At 40.5% G+C, this 21,583-nt stretch overlaps 1 protein-coding gene across 6 annotated transcripts in view; it reads left to right on the forward strand.

Moving 5' to 3' along the window:
• The window catches only part of FRMPD4 (FERM and PDZ domain containing 4), a 563,800-nt gene that overhangs the window by 345,821 nt on the left and 196,396 nt on the right, over positions 1 to 21,583 (forward strand). The window lies entirely within an intron of this gene.

The raw sequence follows: 21,583 nt of genomic DNA on the forward strand, positions 1-21,583 counted from the left end.
AAGTTTCCTTTAATATTTAAAAAAAAAAAAAAGCCTCAGAAGAAACATATGTCTCGATGTGGCTGTTTTCATTAAATAATCTTTGCAGTTGTTCACTTGTGTTCTTGCTTATCGCGGTGTAAATTAAGTTTGTGTTTTTCTAGAAAAGAGCATCATTAGCTGTGAAGAATAGGTGATTTGGGGTCTTGAGGCACAGTTTGCGGAGCTGGGTACCTCGCTGTGGCGGTAATGCACAATACCTTTGGGGCAGTCTTTCTTCCCTGCTCCTTACTGTTGAGGGGAGGAAGTAGGAGAGAGGCCCAGTCCCTGGAAACAGCTTTTTCTGCATCCTGGCTTCCTCAGGCTTGTGTGGGGAATTTGCACAAGTGCTTTTGGGAGTTTGCCAACCAGGCCAGAGGCTGCTCTAGTCCCTCCCTCTCTGCCCACTTCTGTCCCCAGCTTCTGGGATTAGCCTCTCCTCTCCCGGGACACAGATTCCACATTTCCACCTAATGGAAGGGGTCCACCGAATTTCAGTACTTCCCCTACATCAGACCCACCTTGTAGAACTTGTATGAAAGTTGAGTTTACTATTGGTTCATTCCATAATCACTTTTCAGATATTAACTTTTACTGAGTCTATTGAATGATAACAAGGAAAACAAGGCATTTTTTGGACTGATCTAAATATCTGAAGAGGACAGTCTTTGACACATCCCTGTTACTCATTTCAGTCCCTGAATTTTTAAGGGCTGGTGGAGATAATGTATGTTAATCCCTCAGTGTGATCATGACGTAGGAGGGTAATGGGACAGCAATTCTTGATCCTTTTTTTTTTTTTAAGATTTTATTATTTATTTGATAGAGCAGAGCAGGGAGAGGGAGAAGCAGACTCCCCACTGAGCAGGGACCCTGACTTGGGGCTCTATCCCAGGACCCCGGAATCATGACCTGAGCCAAAGGCAGATAATCAACCCACTGAGCCCCCCAGGCGCCCTGCAATTCTTGATTCTTAATGTAGTTCTTGTTATTGAGTGAACATACGTGAATGTCTATCAAGGGTCAGCTACAGGAAGCGTCGCGATCAAGGAGAACCGAGTCCTTGCTTCACGTAGCTAACAGCACCCAGAAAAGATCACAAGCCACCTGGCAAATTAAGAAAGAGAATGGGAGACGCAACGGAAGCTGTAGGAGGAACGCCTGACCCTCTCCCAAAAATCTAGAGCAGCATAGTCCAATAATAATCTGAGCTACATGTGTTATGTTAATTTTTCTGCCAGCCATATTTTAAAAATAAAAAGCTGCTGAAATTTACTTGAGAAATATATTTTGCTTTATCCCATATGTACGCAAAATAGCATTGTTTCAATATATAATCAATGTATAAAAAGGTCCAGGGGATCCCTGGGTGGCTCAGCGGTTTAGCGCCTGACATTGGCTCAGGGCATGATCCTGGAGTCCCAGGGTCAAGTGCCGCATTGGGCTCCCTGCATGGGGCCTGCTTCTCCCTCTGCCTGTGTCTCTGCCTCTCTCTCTCCGTGTCTCTCATGAATAAATAAATAAATAAAATCTTAAAAAAAAAAAGGCCCGCAGACATTTTGTATTCCTATTTTCCTATTAAGTCTTTGATGTCTGATGTATATTGTACACATGCCTCACATCTCCATTCCCTCTCACCATATTTGCCGTGTTCAATAACTCTGGCGTGGATTGCCTGGCTGCCTCAGTCGGGAGAGCATGCCACCCTCGATCTTGGGTTGATCAGTTGCCTCCCCATGTTCAGTGTTGAGATTACTTAAATATAAAACCCTTTAAAAAGAAAATAAACTACGTGTGATGTTTGGCTGCCATATCGGACAAACCAGGTTGACAGAAGGTTTCTTGGAGGATGAAGCATTAGGTCTTGGTCATTTGGGAGAATGGCAATGGGAATGCTTCCCTGCTTGATGAATTAGGAACTTTCAACACTTCAGGGCTAGAGAAGGCAGGTGTCTTCCCAGAAATACATGAAATTCATTGTGGCCTCTCTTGGAACACAAGGGTTGGCCATTTATCCAAATGGGGATATGAGGTAGAGGAGCAGATGTGAGGGAAAGGACGTTTTGGATCTATTGAATTGGACTTACCTCTGGATGACCAGGGAGAGGAGTGAGATGATCAGAAGTCTAGGAATTTGGAGTCTTCAGTGTGTATTGGAGTAATGAGGCTTCAACAGAGAGGACTGAATTTTACAGCATTTTCAAGGTTGGGTGTAGCCAGTGCCATTTATCCTACAGTGTTTGCTTTCCATTGGGTTAGATTTCTTCATTTTTCCCATTCACCTCAGAGGAACAAAGGTAGTTATGGGTACCACCACAAGTTGATGTCCACCGATTTCGACTGTATCTTTCATACCTCATTATCTTCTATAAATAAAGTTGGGGTTCTTGTGATGTTAAAAGGACGTCTGGATATAGGATACTAGATCTTTAATTATAATATTTGTATTTCTACTCCTTCATGAAGTCAAGACCCATTCTGTGTCGTTTAGGGGAATTTATAAATTTTGTGTTAATAGGCAAATTCATTTACTAAAATGTTTAGTTTTTACCGTGTAGTTTTTCTCTTCCATGCTTATGTGAAGGAAATTAAATTTATGCATCATATTGAGGCCCGTGATTGGCTCAGTCGTTGAAGCTTATGGTTGGTTTGTCTCCTTGGGGTCGTGAGTTGGGTGTCCAGCTTACCTAAAAAATTTAAGCATCGTATTTACTAGTCTTTTTATCCCAATTGTTTCTAATATTTAAAAATTTTAAGTTTATATATTTTTTTCTTTAAATATTTTTAAGTAATCTGTACATTCATAGTTGGGCTCGAATTTACAACCATGAGATCAAGAGTCACATACTCTACCAAGAGAGACATTCAGTTGCCCTTATATAGTAAGTTCTGATATAGAATCTGTGTATGAGAAGATTTAATGTTGTTGTTGTTTTTAGTGAGGGAAATCTAATGAAATAGCCTGCTTTGTCCATAAATATGAACTTCAAAATCGAAAACATCACTAGCGTCTTGGGAAGTCTGCTGTTCTATGATATTTGTGACTAGTGGTACTTGTGTGGGTCAGAGGACTCACAATGGTAAAGTGTGCCATTGGCTGGATTGGTAGAAATATAGTAAATGAATGAAATGCTTCACGCCGGAACATACAGTAGATGCATACGGTGATTTGGAAAGGATAAGATTAGTCTACTTTCCATTGGCAATGGCAGAAGGTGTATATTTTTGTTTCATTCTCTTAAGAATTGATGAACGTAAAGGAGTAAATTTTAAAAGGAAGAAAGAAGTTAATTGCTTACAGAGTGCAATTACTGCCTCTTCTTCCTGCTGGGTCCTTGGAGCCTAGCTAAGATTGTAAAATAACAGATGAATGGGGGTGCTGGAACAGAAGGAGAAATACACAGCCCATAAGCCAGCATGGTGATGGCTGAGCCTCTGGGTTGTTTGCATTGCAAAGGGCAGAGACTGTGTTCTTTAACTCTGCTGTGGTTTTGAAGATCCACCATCGATTGGTAGTGCTAATATCAAGTATTTTATGGCTGCAATTCATTATGGATGCTCTTGTAAAATCCCTGTGAAAGAAATCAGCTCTTACAGAGCTGCCAAAAGCACCATGTGGTTTCTGTTATTTTAGTTACAGGTATAATCAGATGTTTGCTTATTGCTCTAGTCATTTCACCATCCTAAATATCACAGCTTTAGTTGTGCCCTGGAAAAACTCCAGAGTTTACTTTCACTCGTACCCATCGAGCTCCATGTTTAGGCCAATCCCTATCCTGGTCATCCCAGACTCACTCCGATAAAAGAAAGTTCAAGACCTTTAAGAGAGATGTATGCGTGTAGGATACGGGCTCACTTAGGACATCACGTCACCTGGACTTGTACAACTGCCTGGTTCTCACTCTCTCCCTCTTCTTTTTCTCTCTGTCTCTTTCTGTTTCTCTCTCTCTCCCTCTCTCCTTCCCACACCCTTCTTGATGTAATACAAGATGAAGTCTGAGTGATTTCAGGGTGGTATTGCTTGGCCAAATCTTTCTGTAATGTTCCAGATAGTGAATATTTCAGCCTTTGCAGGCCATTCGGATTCTTCCCCCACTCTTCAACTCTGCCATTTTCTCGAAAAAGCAACCATATGCTATACTAAAATCAGTGTGCATGGCCATATTCTGATGACCTTCTATTCACAAAAGCGCCTGGTGATTCACACCCATGGCCTGTCATTTGCCGTCCAGTGTTATGTGGAATAGAGGGGAGATACTTTTACTACACCCGATAGCTAAGCCCTTGTGAGGGAGGTAGCACAAGAAATGGGCCACCTCGGAATATGTAGAGTTTTCATAGGGATTTTCATTCTAGTTTATTCTTTGACGTTCTCAAGTTATGCTACTTGAGAGCTGAGAACACGTGATCAGTTTGTGGTATTACACAGTTCAGTTGAGTTGTAAGATACAATATGTGCTCAGTAAATTCTTTCAGACAGAAGTAGGGTAGGGTCTTTAAGGAAAGTTTTCCACAGCTCTGAGTCTCTGCTGGGCTAAGAAATGAAAACCACAACCAAAGCTGAGAGCCCCGCCATGTCTCATGTACTCTCTATGGTTACGGACGCTGATAGAGCTTCTAAGGTAGACACTTACTCTAGAACATTGCCCAGTAAAGCAGACCCTTCGAATGCAGATCACAAGTCAGGCTCTGTGATTTTCAACAGAAATGATTTAGTGCTCCATTTAATGCGTGTGCACAATGCTCATATATTAGATGTAAGATAATCACAAATGTGAAGTGTCACTATTATTCATGAGACCTACTTTTGTTTTCTTTTTTCCTTATTCAAACCAGTTATGCTGGGTCTGCCCAGGTCAGTGCCAAGGAACGAGTGGGTATTGACTTCTACCCTTCCAGATACCTGCCAGTCCAACCTCAAAGGACTCAGAGACACCTGTGAAATGGTCTGCCCCGAGTCTAGCCGAGATTCTTTACTTTCCGTTTTCAAAACATGTTTAGGTCTAATACTCAGGTGGGGTTCCTTGGACCAGCACCATCACCTGGGAGCTTTTAGCAATGTGGAATCTTGAGCACCAACGTAGACGTACTGAATCTGAACCTATCTTTTAACATGATCTTCAGATAATAATGTACGCATGTGAATGTCAGAGGATGATTTAAGGGGCAGTTTTCATCATGAAAAGCTTTTCAGCCCTTTTCTCATGAACGTATGCTGTAGTTGCTAACATCTCTTTCCTAGAGATATTAACGGTTGTAATATATATTATCATTTGCGGAAGAGCAGATTTTCAGACCTTGTCTAATAAAAACTTAGCATGCCTTACTTGTTTCTAATATTATGTTTTCCCATAATTTGTAAGTCTGCACACTTTGTAAATAAATGTCTTTCTTGCTGTGGATGTAAATACTCCATGATGTAATAATATTTAGAGCTCCTGTTCTTCCCACTGTTTTATGCCCTTTCTTCTCTAGGATGCCTCGTAGGGAAATGTCCTGATAGCCTTTGTTCTGGTTTATAAAATGATCCTATGTCTGCACATCCAAAGGTAGCAGAATTTCCTTGTGCGCATTACTTGACCCGGGACAGGAAATTTCTGGATCTTTCTCTTTTCAGAGCTAACTTACCTATACTAGGAACAGCTGGAATAGAGAGTATGAATGAAGGGCAAATGGAAATCGGAAAAGATAGACAAAAACTAAACCACGGAGTATTTTGCATAATCGCGCCATTTATCTTGCAAGAGTTTTTATTATACCATTCATGATCAGTATCCTTGTTTCCCATGCTATCAGGAAAAGGTGAAGGTAGAATGGGCAATGTTGATAATTTCTCAAAGAACATTCGACTTTCCTTTCCCCTGCAGAGTTTCAGTTTGACTCGGACTCTCAGAGACTTTCTGAACACATACATGATCATTGGGGTTTCTCCCCATGCGTCATCAAGACCTCATGCTTTGATTTTAAACCCGAGCTCAGCGTCTACTTGTACTTTCTCATTTTTTTTTATTGTTTGTTCTTTGAAGGCAATGGTCTGTCATCTTCATCTGTTGCACTACTCCCTATACAATGGTGCTTATTGGAAGCAATTTGAAGTTATAGAACCAAAAGAAATATGAGGAAAGTCAATAATGTTTGTGAAGCAACAGAGGCTGGTTTCCATTATGACCTGAGAATTCTCTCTCCCTCCTTTACAAATATTTTCTCACTCAGATCTTCACAGCTGTTTAAAGACTGCCCCCCCCACAACAAAATATAGCAGGGGAGGCCCTGAGGGTAGATAGGTATTTTTAAATGTATGTGTTTATGTTTCCTCTGAAGCTTTTGTGCTTTCTATTCTAATACATTTTCAGTGACCTTGGCGATGTGCAGATACTGAGAAATCTAGTGAAATAATGTATTCCCCTTTGTTATCTAGGCTGTGTGTTAATGAAATAATTTTAATTTTCTGCACTTAGCATCTCGTCCACATTTGTTGCTTCTATGTTCATTGTTTGAGAAGGAGGAGAAGCCTTGGAAATGCATGATGAATTCAGGGTTGTGATGGGGATTGGCAACAGTTATATAAATGCAGGAATAAATCCAAGAATCTCTGTATTATATGACTCTACTTGAAAAGCCATCAGAAATCTTCCTCAATTAGATAAAAATAAAGTAACACTAGGTTGGTGTGTTTTGTTTACTTTGCAAATAACCCTTTAACAGCATCGTAAACGCAGGCTATCCCTCGGGATTGAAGCCAGACCACACGTTTTAGTGTGACAGTGTACTTCCTTATACTTAAATGGGCTGTAACATTCTGTCTTATTGTGTTAAGGATGTCAGCAGGTGTCCTATAAACACCTGTTCTTTCAGGATTATAATTCAACCATAAATAAAGAATTCTCCAGCAGACTCGGACACAGCAAATCAAAGTCAAGCATATATATATATTTTTTTAAACAAATAGACTTCTTCTAGCTTGTCAGATCCATGCCCTTTGGTCATTTAGAATATGTGAATAAAGCTATGTGTTATTAAGCATCATACTATTTGGGATTAATACCATCTTATAACCTCACATTTGAAAACCCTAACAAAATCAACTTGTGATATTGTTTATTTAAGACCAAAAAAATCTTTATTTGAATTCTGGAATGCAACCACTAGAGTTGAGTTTTTCAATTATGGTTTTTGACTTCCTACATATTGCATATTTGAAATACTATTCATCTAGATAGTAGTCCTATTTATAAGACAAGACAAATGGTTCAGAGGTTTAAATCTCCCCATAAATATTCAGGTACATAATGGATTGAAGTATAATATTTTATCCTTGGCTCAAATGCTGTTGAAAATAGGAATCTTGGGCTGCCTGGGTGGCTCAGTTGGTTAAGCGTCGGCCTTTAGCTCAGGTCATGATCTCAGGGTCTATGGATTGAGCCCCACATTGGGCTCCCTGTTCAATGTAGGGTCTGCTTTTCTCTCTTCCTTTACCCCTCTGCTCGTGCTTTCTCTCTCTCCCTGATATAAATAAATAAAATCTATTAATAAAATAAAATAGCAATCATGTTCACTGTTTATGACTGTCAAACTGTTACCTGTGTGAAAAAATAGTTTCATAGAATTTGTCTGTATAGGTCTCTTAAAATCTTTTTTAAAAATTATGACCTTTGACTAAGAGACCTTTTTAGTTTTCAAAGGCGAACATTTTGAATTTTAATGGAGCCTTAAATCATGCAGACCAGCACTGTTATTTTTGAATAAAAAAAGCAAGGCACAAAAATATAGATGACTTTTCCTTTTTTTTTTTTTTAAAGATTTGCTTATTTATTTGAGAGTGAGAGTGAGAGAGCAGGAGCAGGAGGAGGTGGGGCAGAGGGAGAGGGAGAAGTCTCCCAGCTTAACAGGGAACGCAAGTGAGGCTCTATCCTAGGACCTCAGGATCATGACCTGATCACAAGGCCTACTCCTAAACAGTCTGAGCCACCCAGGCGCCCCTATAAATGACTTTTCAACAATGTCACTATAAGTCAGATCAGCAAACTCTGCTCCTTGTGCCAAAGGTCCAGTCTTAATTCTCTCACTGAAGTTTTGTTAGAATACACCCCTTTTCATTAGTTTATGAACTGTGTGGCTAAGTTGATATAATGATAGAGTTCTCTAGCATAAACCCACTTACCCTATGACTTTTAATGCTGAAAATATTTATTATCTGTTTCTTTTCATGAACATTTGCTTGTCCCTGTTATCAGTCACCAATGTAGAATTTCCTTTCTGGCCTTCCTGGCTAGTGTTCTTCCATTTATATTCTTTCTCACTTTGAGTTCTCCAAAGGTACATATTGCATCCCCCCTCTTCCTTCCTCTGTCTCACCACTTTCTTCTTTGTACTAATCTCTTCCCCTTTTTCCAGTTGGCACCAAAGTGTGGAGAATTTTTAAATAATATTTCATTATTTTACTAAAAAAATTGTTTTTTAAAGATTTATTTATTTATTCATGAGAGAGAGAGAGAGAGAGAGAGAGAGAGAGAGAGAGAGGCAGAGACACAGGCAGAGGGAGAAGCAGGCTCCATGCTGGGAGCCTGACATGGGACTCGATCCCGGGACCCAGGATTGCGCCCTGGGCCAAAGGCAGGCGCCAAACCGCTGAGCCACCCAGGGATCCCCACTAAAAAAAAAATGTTTTTAAATTTCAATGAAATGGGAGATCCCATAGCTAACAGATATCCTTGTAACACACCATGCTAAAAGTTATAAAGCAAGGCTAAGAATCTTAAGAAAACTGGTCTGTAAAAGCAAATACTTATATGATAAACCATAAACTTTAAAAACTGATCAAAAGACATATGGATATCCTCAACAAACAATGAAAATACAACTTTCACAATGGATAGCTAACTTGGGAAGTGTTTGAAGTTTCTATATACAGTTTATGAGCATGTTCATTGATAAGCCAGTTGGATTTGGCTAAGTTTGGTAAGTAGCAATATACTCTGTGAGTCATCTATTAAAAAGTCAAATGTAAACGTGAATCTGCCTCTTAAAATGATGAATCTTTGCAAAAGTGTTTTAATAACACATTGGAAAATTACCATAGACCATATGGCAGATTTTGCCAATGTTGGGTTTTATTTATTTTATAATCACTGTCGAGTTCTCCAACAATGCATTTGGTGGGTCGTCAGAGAATTTTATGTTTCTGTATTACAAATAAGAGAAAGAGGACTGACCCTTAGATGAAGTGGGGAAAAAATACTTAATTTTTAGAATGGGTGAAATAGTTGTATTGTTGGCTCATTGTATAAGGAAGGGTTCTTTATCTTTTGAAGCTTGAATATCCTAGGATGGGAGTCCTAACTGCCAAGTTTCAATGAAATAATAATGTGCACGGAACAAACCAGAGCTCATACCCTGTGGAGGTTGGGTGAGATGTTATCCTGCTAGTCTAGGTCAACAGTGTTATCAATTCCCCAAGGGCAAACATCCAGTCTGCTTATCTCAGGTCCCATCCCATACAATGACTGCCATGAAATTCTACAATGAAGTGTCTTGAAGGATTTAGGAAATCAATTTAGTGTCCTGAGAGCACTAGCTGCTTGCAATGGCAAAAAGTCCTTAGATTGCCTTTTGGCCCAGGGAGTAGAAAGCATGCATTATAGAGTGGCTATATTTTCCACACAGTGTAGCACACCCTTGCAGAAAGGAGTCGGTACATTGAGTTGTCATTGATTTTTATCTATCATCTATCTATCATCTATCTATCTATCTATCTATCTATCTATCTATGATTATTTATTTATTCATGAGAGACACACAGAGAGGCAGACACATAGGCAGAGAGAGATGCAGGCTCCTGCTTCTTGATCCCGGACCCCAGGATTACTCCCTGAGCCAAAGGTACGTTGGCTTCACAGTACATCAAGACATCTGGGAGGGACCTTCTCATTGCAGTGGGATGTTTGATTTCAAAGCCCTTCTTCTGGTGCTTATTTGTGTGCTGTTGCCCCTTTTCTGTCTGCCTGTGTTGCTGCACAAAATATTGGGGCCTCTGATAACTGTTCAGTTTCCTCATCATGAGTCGCTGGACACTTTGGGTTCTGCTTTTTGTTTGTTGTTTACATTGATATATTATGTTGTCATCTTGAACTCTGCTTTTGAGAAATTTTAGGATTCTTTGGGGCCGTTTCTGCCTTGTCCCAATCTCCTGCTAGTACCATGCTCTTGCACAATAGCTTCTAAGAATTTGTGTGTTAGCTCTGTCAATTAACAGTGTCTGTTAGTCAACTAGCATTGCTAGGCACTTCCTGAACTCTGGGAGTCTCAGTCATATAGAGTCATTTAGAAATATTGGTCATCGTTGTTTATTGGGGTGTGAAAGTGGCAGCAGTATTCCTTCTGTCATTTTTGAGATAGGTTTGCTTCCTGAAATGATCATTTAATAGAGACAGCATAACTAAATGCAAGGCATATAGAGCTTAATTGGATATTGTAATCACACAAAAAAACCTATAAAATAGTAGTATCATTGGGGAAATTTACATATGGGATATATATAATATTTTATAAATAGTAAAATTTAGTTTGATATGCTGTTTTGGCTTTGCAGTATGTCATTTTTCTTTTTTTCTTTCATTTTTCTTAAGTGATAGATTCTGTAGAGTTTTGAGGGAAAGTGTCTTCCTGTCCGTTACTGCATAACGTCCACTAGTACATATCAGATGACTCAATATTTCAAATAAAGAGAGAAAAGGAATTGTAGAAATGTTGCAAAGTATAAATAATTGGTAAACCTCAGTCAGTGTTTCTCAGCTTCCACACAATGGACCTGTGGGATCAAATTGGTTTTTGCTGTGGCTCTGTCATGTGTAGAGTAGCAGCATCCTTGGCCTCTACCCACTAGATGCCAGTAGCATTCCACCACCCCCTCTTGTGACCAAAATGTCTCTAGATATTGTCAAATGTCCACTGGGGGGCAAAACCATCTCTTGGTGAGAACCACTGCTCTAGGAGAAGATTACAAACATGATTGCTGTACTCCTTCAACTTTTCTGTGATTGGCATTTCTCAAAATTATAAGTCAGGGATACAATCATGCTTGTGACTTCAAGCTCACCATCAATGACGAGCCATTTCCTACTTTAGGAATCTTGAACTGAAATAAAGAAAACAAGGTTTTGTCAAGGAAACTAACCAAGTTCTAATAACTTAACATCGATAAAATGATATGTAAACCATTTGGGTCCTAATTCAGAAGAAATCATGAGGCTTTTCAGAATGCCAAGGTAGGCAGGTGTGTTGATTATATGTTTGACGCTTCGAGGCTCCCATGTCCATCTCTTGTATTCCTGGACCCACACGGGCACTATCATACTGCTCATTGTGGAGTTTGCTCTATAGTTGATTGGTATTCATTCATTTGTTTGTTCAAACAAATCCTATTATAAAACCGTTTCCATGTGTCAGATTATGCACTGAATATTTATGTAAGGAGCAGTTGTGGATTTGGGTGCAGTTATGCAGAATCGAGGCTTGGTGGCCAGAGTTGAGGGTTGTTGATCCTGGAGTCCCATGAATCTTCTGTCTTTACATCTTCATCATGCAGAGATAGATCCACCTGGCCACTCAGCAATTAAAGGCAATATTAAGAAGTCATATTACTGGCTCAGTGGTTGAGTGTCTACCTTTGGCTCAGAGCATGAATCTGGGGTCCAGGATCAAGTCCCACATCGGGCTTCCTGCGAGGAGCCTCCTTCTCCTCTGCCTGTGTCTCTGCCTCTCTCTCTCTCTCTCTCTCTATCTCATGAATAAATAAATAAAATCTTTTAAAACAAAAAAAGAAGAAGTCCTGTTACTGCTTTCATGTGTTTAGATCTCCCCTCCAAAAGCAATTGCTAAAATTCCCATTTCTGTATAATTTTGAAACCCTTACTAAACCAAGCATAACAGGACAACTTCTGTATCAGCTCATTTAACACACAGTATGTATTGCACAGCTAGCATTGCCAAGTACTACGTGAATTCCAGGGATATAAAGATGAAGGAGATTCACCCCTGACCTTCTGGAAATCAGAATTGGTTACGTGGCATAACAGATAAAGGTGGCAAGGCTAATGAGAAAATCTCAAGTTTCAATAAACATATGAACACGCAAACGTTCAATTTTTTTTAAATTGTAGGAACTTTCGGCATCTTATAATCTAGGAAGACATGTATTCACAGGTATTTGTAATTACGTGATATAGATGCTACCTCCATAGTGCAAATTCATTTCCAATCGTTATTGAGAAGCAAGGTAGTCACTTTGGGGTGAGGCTATTCAGGGACTACTTTATGCAGGTAGTAACATTTGTAATGAGTTTTGTAGCATGGGTCAAGTTTAGTGGTATGTAGAGGCATGTGGGTTTTGAATGGAGGAAAAAGTGTTTTTAGCCAGAAGTGGAATGTGAACATGAGAAACGTGTTTAGGGAATGATTAGGGAAGTTAGTTTAAAAGTCACAGGATAAAAAAAAAATAAAAAATAAAAAAAAAATAAAAGTCACAGGATAAGAAAAAATAAAAATAAAAATAAAAATCACAGGATATCATTTTACAAAGCGTGATTCTACATCATGAATAAAATGATTTGGTTCAGATGATTGGGGTGTTTATTTCCTACGTTCATGAGTCTTATTTTCAGCATCTGTTTTGTTCACTGATGCATTGGCAGCCCCTTGAAGAGCATGTGGCATATCCTAGGTATTCAATCAATATTATTTATGTGCATCGATATGTGCAAGCTGTAATGATAGTATCTAATTTTTATACTTAATCATTGTATTCCTTACAATAGTCCTGGCAAAGCTTAACTTTCAGATGATCATGCTCTTGTTTTGGGAAGGAATAGGGACCAGAATCAATCCACGTTTCAATGTCACTCTGTTTGAATCTAAATTCTGTGAGTTAGTCTTATGTGGAATTTTTTACTTCTGATATTCGTGAAATGGTAAAGGGGTCTCCGTATTTCTACATTTTTGTCTATATATATGTTTTTTGATTTTAGGATCTTCGTAAATCTGTAAACATTGCAAATCCTCTATCTTTTTTTATAGGTGCGTAGTATCTTACTGTGTTTGTGTTAGAGTTTATTTAATCCATTTTGCACTGATTGGACCTCAGAGGGTTTAGACATTTGCCATTTGGATAGAAACTCCTAGGCTGTTCTCCATAGAGGAGTGTTGACATATACCCTGAACACTATGTTATAATGCGTATTTCCTTATAGCCTCATTAACACCTTGTTTTCAGACTTCCAATACCATCTTTGTACAATTTCTCCACTGAAGCCACCCAAATTCCATATGGAATCCCTCTTTTGGGGGTGGGGGGTTAAAATGAAATTTTATGGGGATCCTGGGTGGCTCAGTTGATTAAACATCTGCCTTTGACTCAGGTCAAAATCCTGGGGTCCTGGGACTGAGCACCTTTTGGGGCTTCCTGCTCATCAGGGAGCCTACTTCTCCTCTCTCTGCTGCTCCCCCTGCTTGTGACATCTCTCTTTCTCTCTCAGTATCAAAAAAATAAATAAAATCTTTTTAAAAAATAAAATTCTATTTATAAAAGTAATGCATTCTTCCTGTAGGGCACAAGGAAAGACAATCCTACCAGAAACCACCCCCCCCCAAAAAAATCTCAATTTCACAAACTACCCCTGCCAAAAAAAAATCACAATTTCACAACTGATGGACAGCAACTTCAGATCCCTCCATACAGTTTTTCTATTCCTGTGGACAATGACTTTCCCTTTTATATAGTTGATCATGTTGTGGTCATTCCTTTTGTAACCAATTTTTTTCATTTAACTGAAAATCTTATAGCAAAAAGTCTTCGTGTACCGTTTGGATTCAGGGCTGAATGGTTATCCATTGTTGGATTAGCCAATCAGGGTGGCAACCAGCCCCCCTTTTTGACTGATCATGAGATTTAAAAAGGAATAATCTATGAAAGTTCCTAGAATGGTACCTGCCTAATAGTATTTATTAATCTCATTACCTCGCCCTCTTCCCCTTACAGACTGTGAAATGCCCGAAGGCAGGAAGCTGCACTTTTAAGGCCTGTGACTCTCTGTGAATAGTAGCTTACACCTTGGTTTCCTTTATTAATTCGATTCACACCTAGTATCTCTTATGTGCTAGATCATATTGTGAATAATAGTTTATAAGGGTATGGAAGACCGCCCCCTTCACAGGTGTACACCCACCTTAGCAGCCCGTTGACATCAGGTGGGTACCTGAGAGCTAGGGCTTTGAACCCAGGAGTCAGTTCAACAGCATTCCATCAAAAGCGGCTCCGACCTTGATGTGGTGAATGTTCCTACACATACCTCTATTGCCTTTCTGAGAATCCTCTGCTCCTGCGTCCAGTCTCTATTTTATTTTGTGTAGTACAGGCTAATTATAAATGTCCTTCTCAATGCATAGTATTAGAGAATTCAGCCAGCTAATACATAAAAATGCACTTTGCAAACAGCAAAAGTTTAATTCTATGCAAACCTGTATCTGTCATTAATGGCCAACAATGTGTGCAATGTTTAGGGACACTAGGTATGTGAAGCAAATGAAAGATCAGAATAATGTTTAAATTTGGTTATTAAAATTACATCCAAATTTCTTTTACCATAGTTAAAATCTTTTTTATAATCTTTTAAAAGATTTTATTTATTTATTCATGAGAGACACAGAAAGAGAGGCAGAGACACAGGCAGAGGGAAAAGCAGGCTCCAGGCAAGGAGCCCGATGCGGGGCTCAATCCTAGGATGCCGGAGTCACATCCTGAGCTGAAGGCAGACACTCAACTGCTTAGCCGCCCAGGCATCCCTAATATACTTAAACTCTTCTTTTAAGATTTTATCTATTTATTTGAGATGAGAGAGAAAGAGAGGGAGACAGAAGAAAAGTGGGATGCAGGCAGAGGGAGAAACAGATTACCCTCTGAGCAGGGAGCCCGATGTTGGGCTCCATCTCAGGACTCTACTAGGATCATGACCTGAGCCAAAAGCCTACACTTAAGCAACTCAGCCAACCAGGCACCCAGTTAAACTCTTGATTAATACATTTTTGTTTGACTATAACAATGCTATTTGGTAATAATATTTAAATGAGTTTTTAACTACTCGCTATTCCCCATTTACTGTATTTTTTTGTATTCCTTGTTTAAACAGAAGTGACATCTTATAAATTATTGGTTGGATAACTTTTAGTTCTACCTGTATGGCTTTGATATTATTCTTATCTTATCAATCAAGCTTTCTCATGCACCTGCACTCAATGTGTCCAAAAAATGGCAATTGGATGGAAAGCTGTTGCCTCATAAGTGAGATTGACATGCTGTGACGTGACTTGGGTACTACAGCCTGAATGAATGAAGATAGTTGTGTTCTGAGACAGCACAACGCAGCTAATTTAGGACGTGTCTTTGTGTCAATAGCATGATTAACTGGAGCCAAAAGGCTTGGCCAGGCAATTCCTCCCTGATCCATGGAGGCAGGAAACTTTGCAGCACAGAGGCCTTCGCCTACAATTGAGGCACAGCGCATTGGTCACTGTAGGAACAAAGCTGCCACTAGTCATGGAGCCAGTAACAATCCTTTTTTAAAGATTAGTTTATTTACTTTATAGAGCAATAGAGAACTAGCAGGGCAGAGAGTGAGGGAAAGAAAAGAATCACAAGCAAACTCCCCACTGAGTGAGAAGCCTGACATGGGGACTGATCCCAAGACCCTGAGATCTTGTCCTGAGCAGAAATAGAGAATCAGATGCTTAAGTGACTGAGCCACCCCGGAGTCCTCAAAAACATTCTTTATTCAGTTGTCTCAATCCCTCTCTATTTCCTCTAATTCCTTTACCTTAAACCATATGGCTGTCACCTACTACTTTGTATATCACCTGTTTGTGTGTTGTGTGACGTTAGGAATTTTTGTAGGTTTTTGGGTACTGTAATCCAGCCACCACTTAGAGCAAAACAAATGAGAAAATGCTTTACATTCTGTAACATCATCTGTATCACTATATAACCTTGGGGTATTCTGAACATAATATCTCTGAGTCCAAAGAGATAAGGATGATCAAATTTGGGGGAAGAATTAGATTTTGTCAGATTTGTAAGGTTATTGCGTATCCGGGATGAATAAGTGAATGGATATGGCTTCGGTTTTATTGTATCTGAAATGGACATAATAACTCATTTCTCAATACCAGTTTCAAACAATTCAGGCTAATTCTGGCTTGTTGTCCATAATATTCCCAGGTATATAAATAAACCCATATGCTGAAGTCACAATTCACGACACTGTAAGTATTATAGAATTTAGGGTAGGAAGTCCTGGGTGCTCCTAACTAGTTGTGTCACAGCAGTCGGCATTGTGCACAGGGAGTCGTTTCAGGGCCTGTTCCCTCTGCCCCACTATGTCCATCCCTCGAACAATCCATGAAACACACCGTGCTCTCTAGTCCAGCTCTGTTGGCTGACCTTATTTCCCTCCATTGAGGACAATCAGGTGCCTCCATTGGACATGGGACAAGTTGCTCATTCTCTCTGAGGTACATTTCTGCGTCTTTAAAACAAAAACACTATTGCTTTCGCAGGCATTTTGTTCCATGATGACACCGATTTTGTATCAAAAGACATTCCGTATGTAGAAGTGGTGGTTAACCAAGAGGTCAAATACTAAAATTACCTTCATTATAATGATAACCACTTCTAACACAACAGCGTTTGATGAGACTATTCTCACTGAGTCGACCACTGGACCTCAGTGCTTGGCATAGATTAGTTGTCTGCACAACCTGACTGAGAGCTGAATGTTGATGTTTGTATTTTTACACATTGAGCTAAAACCCAGAGAGGCCAAATGATTTACCCAAGGCCTTGAGGCTTTCTGTGGAACAACCTTGGTTTTGAACTCTCTCATTGTGATGGAAAGATAAGATTCTGCTCGTTTTAATTTGGCTATAAGTGGAACCTTTGAGAATGTTCGGGTGTTTTGTTTGTTTTTCAAACAAAGTGTTTTGAGCACATCAAGGAATGTGGGAAGAACTGTGCGTTCATCATTTTGTTTCTTTTACACAACAATTTGATGAGCTAAGATGGGGCACGAATGTCATGTTCTCTTTGTGTTGGCGGTGAGTTGTGCCCTAGAGGATGTGTAGCAGCATCCAAGCCTCGTCCCCTGTACGCACCTGCGGTGCTTCCACTCGCCTCTTTTATGATCACATAAAATGTCTCCAAAACAAGTGTCTTCCTGGTGGTGAGAACCACTGATGGAGACTAAGGCTCTCTCACAGGTGAGGGAACCTAAGTACTTTAGAGTCCAGTGTCACAGAGCTCGTGAGTGGCAGCATCTGAATGCGTTTGAATCAGGACTGTGGAGCCAGACCTTGGTCACCATCCTTCTCCCAGATATCATCCCTTCCTCCCATCATGAGTCCTGTTTCTCACCCACCAGGTCCCAGTATTGCCCTGTGGTTGGTTTCTAAGGTTTGGCCCTCTCCGGGGGGTAGATATGACACCAGGATTGGGTCCTGGGCTTAGAGGTGTGCACACAGCTAGAAAGTGCGCGTGGCTTCCACGGACGGTCCCAACACCAATACTTTCGCAGATTGACCCATACCCCTCGTGGCTCCTCTCCCTTCATCTCCTTTATGAAGATCTTTTTTGTCCAGGCCGTTTTCGATCTGCTGCAAACAATAGATGTGAGAAGCACAGCACTGCAAAGCAGTTCAGTCAGTGGCCGAGAATTTCTGGAATGACTGAAATAGCCCTGGCAATGTAGGTCGCTATTTTGAAGGCTGAGCTAAGTGTTTGAAAGCCGTTCACACAACCATGATCTCAGGTTGAAGTGACAGGACCTGGGGTTGCAAGGAATCTCAAGGTGTGGCCTGAGAGCAGTTGAAATTGTCCCTGTGTACCCTGGGATCGCACACAGGACTGGGGTTACTGCCTCCCTGGGCAAAACTCTCTCATGTTTTTCCTCTGCTTCGAGAACAGCCAAACTCAACTTGTGACCTTGGAAGAAGGTATCACCTGGCTTGATTCAGCCCCTTATCAGCCTGCTCTTGCCTGACTGGAAAAGAATAGAGGACTGAGCCATTCACCCTTCTTCTATTTCGAGAACGATTAGAGACACCTATTGTTGCCTCACCCCTAAGTCCCTTTATTGTCTGCAGTGCTACGTTGGGATTGTTGGGATTTATTTAGCCGTGCCTTTTTAGCACATACTGTACTAAGTGCCTTACAAAACTAATTTAATGTTTTTCCAAGGACCTGGCCCATTACCACCATTTATAGAGAAATTGCTGGGACCGAGGCGGTTAGAGGTTGAGCAACTCGTTGAGGATTGTGGAGAAGTAGTAGCAGAGCTTGAGTTAAAGAGAGTCTGATTCTAACTCAGTGGTTCTCCGCGTTGAGTGGGCATCAGCCTTGCCTGGAGGCTTGTGAAACAGAGCTCCCTCCATCAGGCGTCAGCCCCATCATCGCCTCAGCCTTTCCGGTTTGGTAGGTCTTGGGTGGTGGATATGAATTTGCATTTGCCATATAGTCCTCGTTGCTGCCACTGCTGTCCTGGGGCCACACTTGGAGAACCCACTGCTGAGATATTCAGGCTCTTGAGGGCCTCGCTGTGCTGCTCTTGATTCAATCAGCCCAAATACAAATGCAGAATGACTTTGACCAGTGCGTGGCCATCTTGGGGTGAAATCCCAATGCCTTGGCTTCATTCTCAGATACCTTGCCTCAAGTGGCTTGGCCTCCATCCCAGGCATCTGGAGTTAACAAGTTTGACCACGTGATTCCAACCTGCTGGGAGGCTTTTTCATCAGAAACCACTGATTTGGGCTGTAGTTAGCAAACTTTAATGCATGTGGGAGTCACTTGGGGATCTTGATAAAACACAGTTTTCACATTATGCCGACATCGCAGCGGATTCTCGGGCCATTGGATTTTCACACAAACTTTGAGTAGCAGAGACTAGCGTTCTCCACACCCCACGGCTCCCATGTAAAATATGGCATGTCCAGTTGAATCTGGATTTTCAAGAAACAGCAAATATTTATTTTGTATCAGTATTTCCCAATATTTCATGGGTCATAATTATAATAAAATTTATTCATTGTGTATTTGAAATTCGATTGACTTGGGCATTCCTGTTTTCTTTTGTTTGATTTAGTCTGGTAAATCAAGCAATACTATCCAAAAGAGAATTATGTGAATTGCTTGTTTTAACATACACACTTACTCGTTCACTCACTCATAGATTCCTAGTTCTAACCCAGACCTCCAAAATCATAATTTATAGGGTGTGGTAATCTTTATAGTTACCAAATGATGTGAGGCTATTCTTACCAGGTAAATTTGGGAAATAGAAAAACCCCTACATCATGACTCCTTGTTATGCCCCTGTCATGACCACAGACACCTGAGGAGGATGGGTAGTTTGGTTTCAGTCTAGTCAGGGAGCTGAGGATGCTTCATAGCACATCACGGACTCTGTGAGAGTTGTATTTGGTCCCACTAGTAGGTGAGGGCAAATTGTAAGGATTTTGGGCTTTGCTACTTTACTTCCATGGATAAGTTGTCTTCTTTGATTGTGGAAGAGAATCTGGGTATTCAATTATTTGAGGCGCTAGCACAGAGTTTGCAGATGAAATATAGCATGTCTAGTAAAATTTGAATTTCATAGAAGTGATGAATCCATTTTTTAGTATATATAACCCCCCAATATTATGTGAGATTTTCTTATGCAAAGAATTTGTTTTTTATATGAAATTCTCATAGCACTTGACATCCTGTGTTTATAGTCGGCAAATCTGGCATCCCTAGGGTGGAGAACAGTCGTCTTCTTTTTTTTAATATTTTATTTATTTATTCATGAGAGACACAGAGACAGAGGCAAAGACACAGGCAGAGGGAGAAGTTGACTTCCTGCGGGGAGCCCAATGTGGGACTCGATCCCAGGACCCCGGGATCACACCCTGAGCCAAAGGCAGATGTTCCACCACTGAGCCACCCAGGCATCCCAGGGAACTCTACTTTTATAAGCACAGGCCCATCTTCTCCTCTCCAAGATGCTAACTCTTTGCATCCCTGGTGGAAAAGAGTGATCTTTCAGCAATTCCGGGATGAAGAAATGTCTGAGTGGAAGAGAGTTTCAGGAAGACACAGAGGTTGGAGCCCGGAAAGGAGTCCCTAGTAAAGGGAGCACAAACTCCGCTTACAAGGCTACATCTTGTTGGGTCCAGCAATCCCAGAGAAACAGGAGCAAAATCCTTCTATAATTATGACCCTTGTCCTTGATTTGTCTTAAGACCCTTATGTTTAGATACTTAGGGTGCTCTTTTTCATTCTTCATGCACTTTTAATTTGCTACATTCCATGTATTTTATGTCAGCACATTAAAAGACAAATTATTTGATTTTTTTTGTATCAGCTAATGTCCTATTACTGAACTAACATTTGTAAATTTCTCTAGTATTAGCACTTCATTTGGTGTTTTATGACAAAAGACTTTATTGGAATACATCTTCATGAACTGTTGTTTTCTTCTTACTGAACATACTGTACAGGAGAGAATGTACTTTATAATAAAATTCAGGCATTCTAGGGGCTCCTGTGTGGCTCCGTCCATTAAGTGTCTGCCTTGGGCTCTGATCATGATGTAAGGGTCCTGGGAGGGAGCCTGCTTGTCCCCCTCCCTCGGCCTCTCCCCCAGCTGGTGCCCTCTTGCTCTCTCTTGCTCTCCCTCTCTCTCAAATAAATAAATAAAATCTTAAAAAAAAAATCCAGGCCTTCTAATACCGTATTTTACACGTTAATTACATTAGGAAGCCTGTATCTTGTTTTAGTGATTTAGACTCTGGTGGCTGTGACCCATGAAAGAGAAGGATACCTAAAAGAGGAGAGTGTTTTTAGTAAGTTAGCCCTCTCTGGCATCGATGAACATGAACTTTCTGATACGTGCGTAACTTAGTCATCCAGTATAAATAGTTGCATTCTCTACATGAACAGTGTTTTGCTAGAGTATTTCTTCTGTTACCTCTTACTATCCTGTTGCTTTTGGGAGACTTTTCAATAACAGGATATGGTGTGTTCCTCCCACCAAGGGCTTGTGCTCTTGGTCTAACCTGAGAAAGGTCTCCAAATGCATTCTCTGCTACTTCGGGGAAATTGGCATTTAGTTTTTCTTGCCATGGGGTGGCGAATTCATGTGTTCTCTAACTGTAGGGAAGCAGCCCGTTTTTATAAAACCTGCAGAGGAAGTTACCACTGCTGACTTTTGGGCAAAGAAGAGGAACAGAAACTGTTGCCCTTGTCTTTTCTGTTAATAATGAACAAGAATGTTCCTGGGCCAAGAATGAATCCTATGGTGGGATTTTCTTCAGTTTGCCCGATCTGTATTAGATTTGTGACCTTTGCTCCCCACACCTCTTGAAGGAGGTGGGCAACCTGAAAGGAAGTTGATAAAACAGCCACAAACTTGGTTTAAATTATGCAAAATAATTCCCGCCTAGAAATCTTACAGGAAATGGGCTTGTTTCACCGGCAGAGACTTGT

The sequence above is a fragment of the Vulpes vulpes genome, chromosome X, assembly GCF_048418805.1.
Source record: "Vulpes vulpes isolate BD-2025 chromosome X, VulVul3, whole genome shotgun sequence".
In the NCBI taxonomy this organism is placed as follows: domain Eukaryota; kingdom Metazoa; phylum Chordata; class Mammalia; order Carnivora; family Canidae; genus Vulpes; species Vulpes vulpes.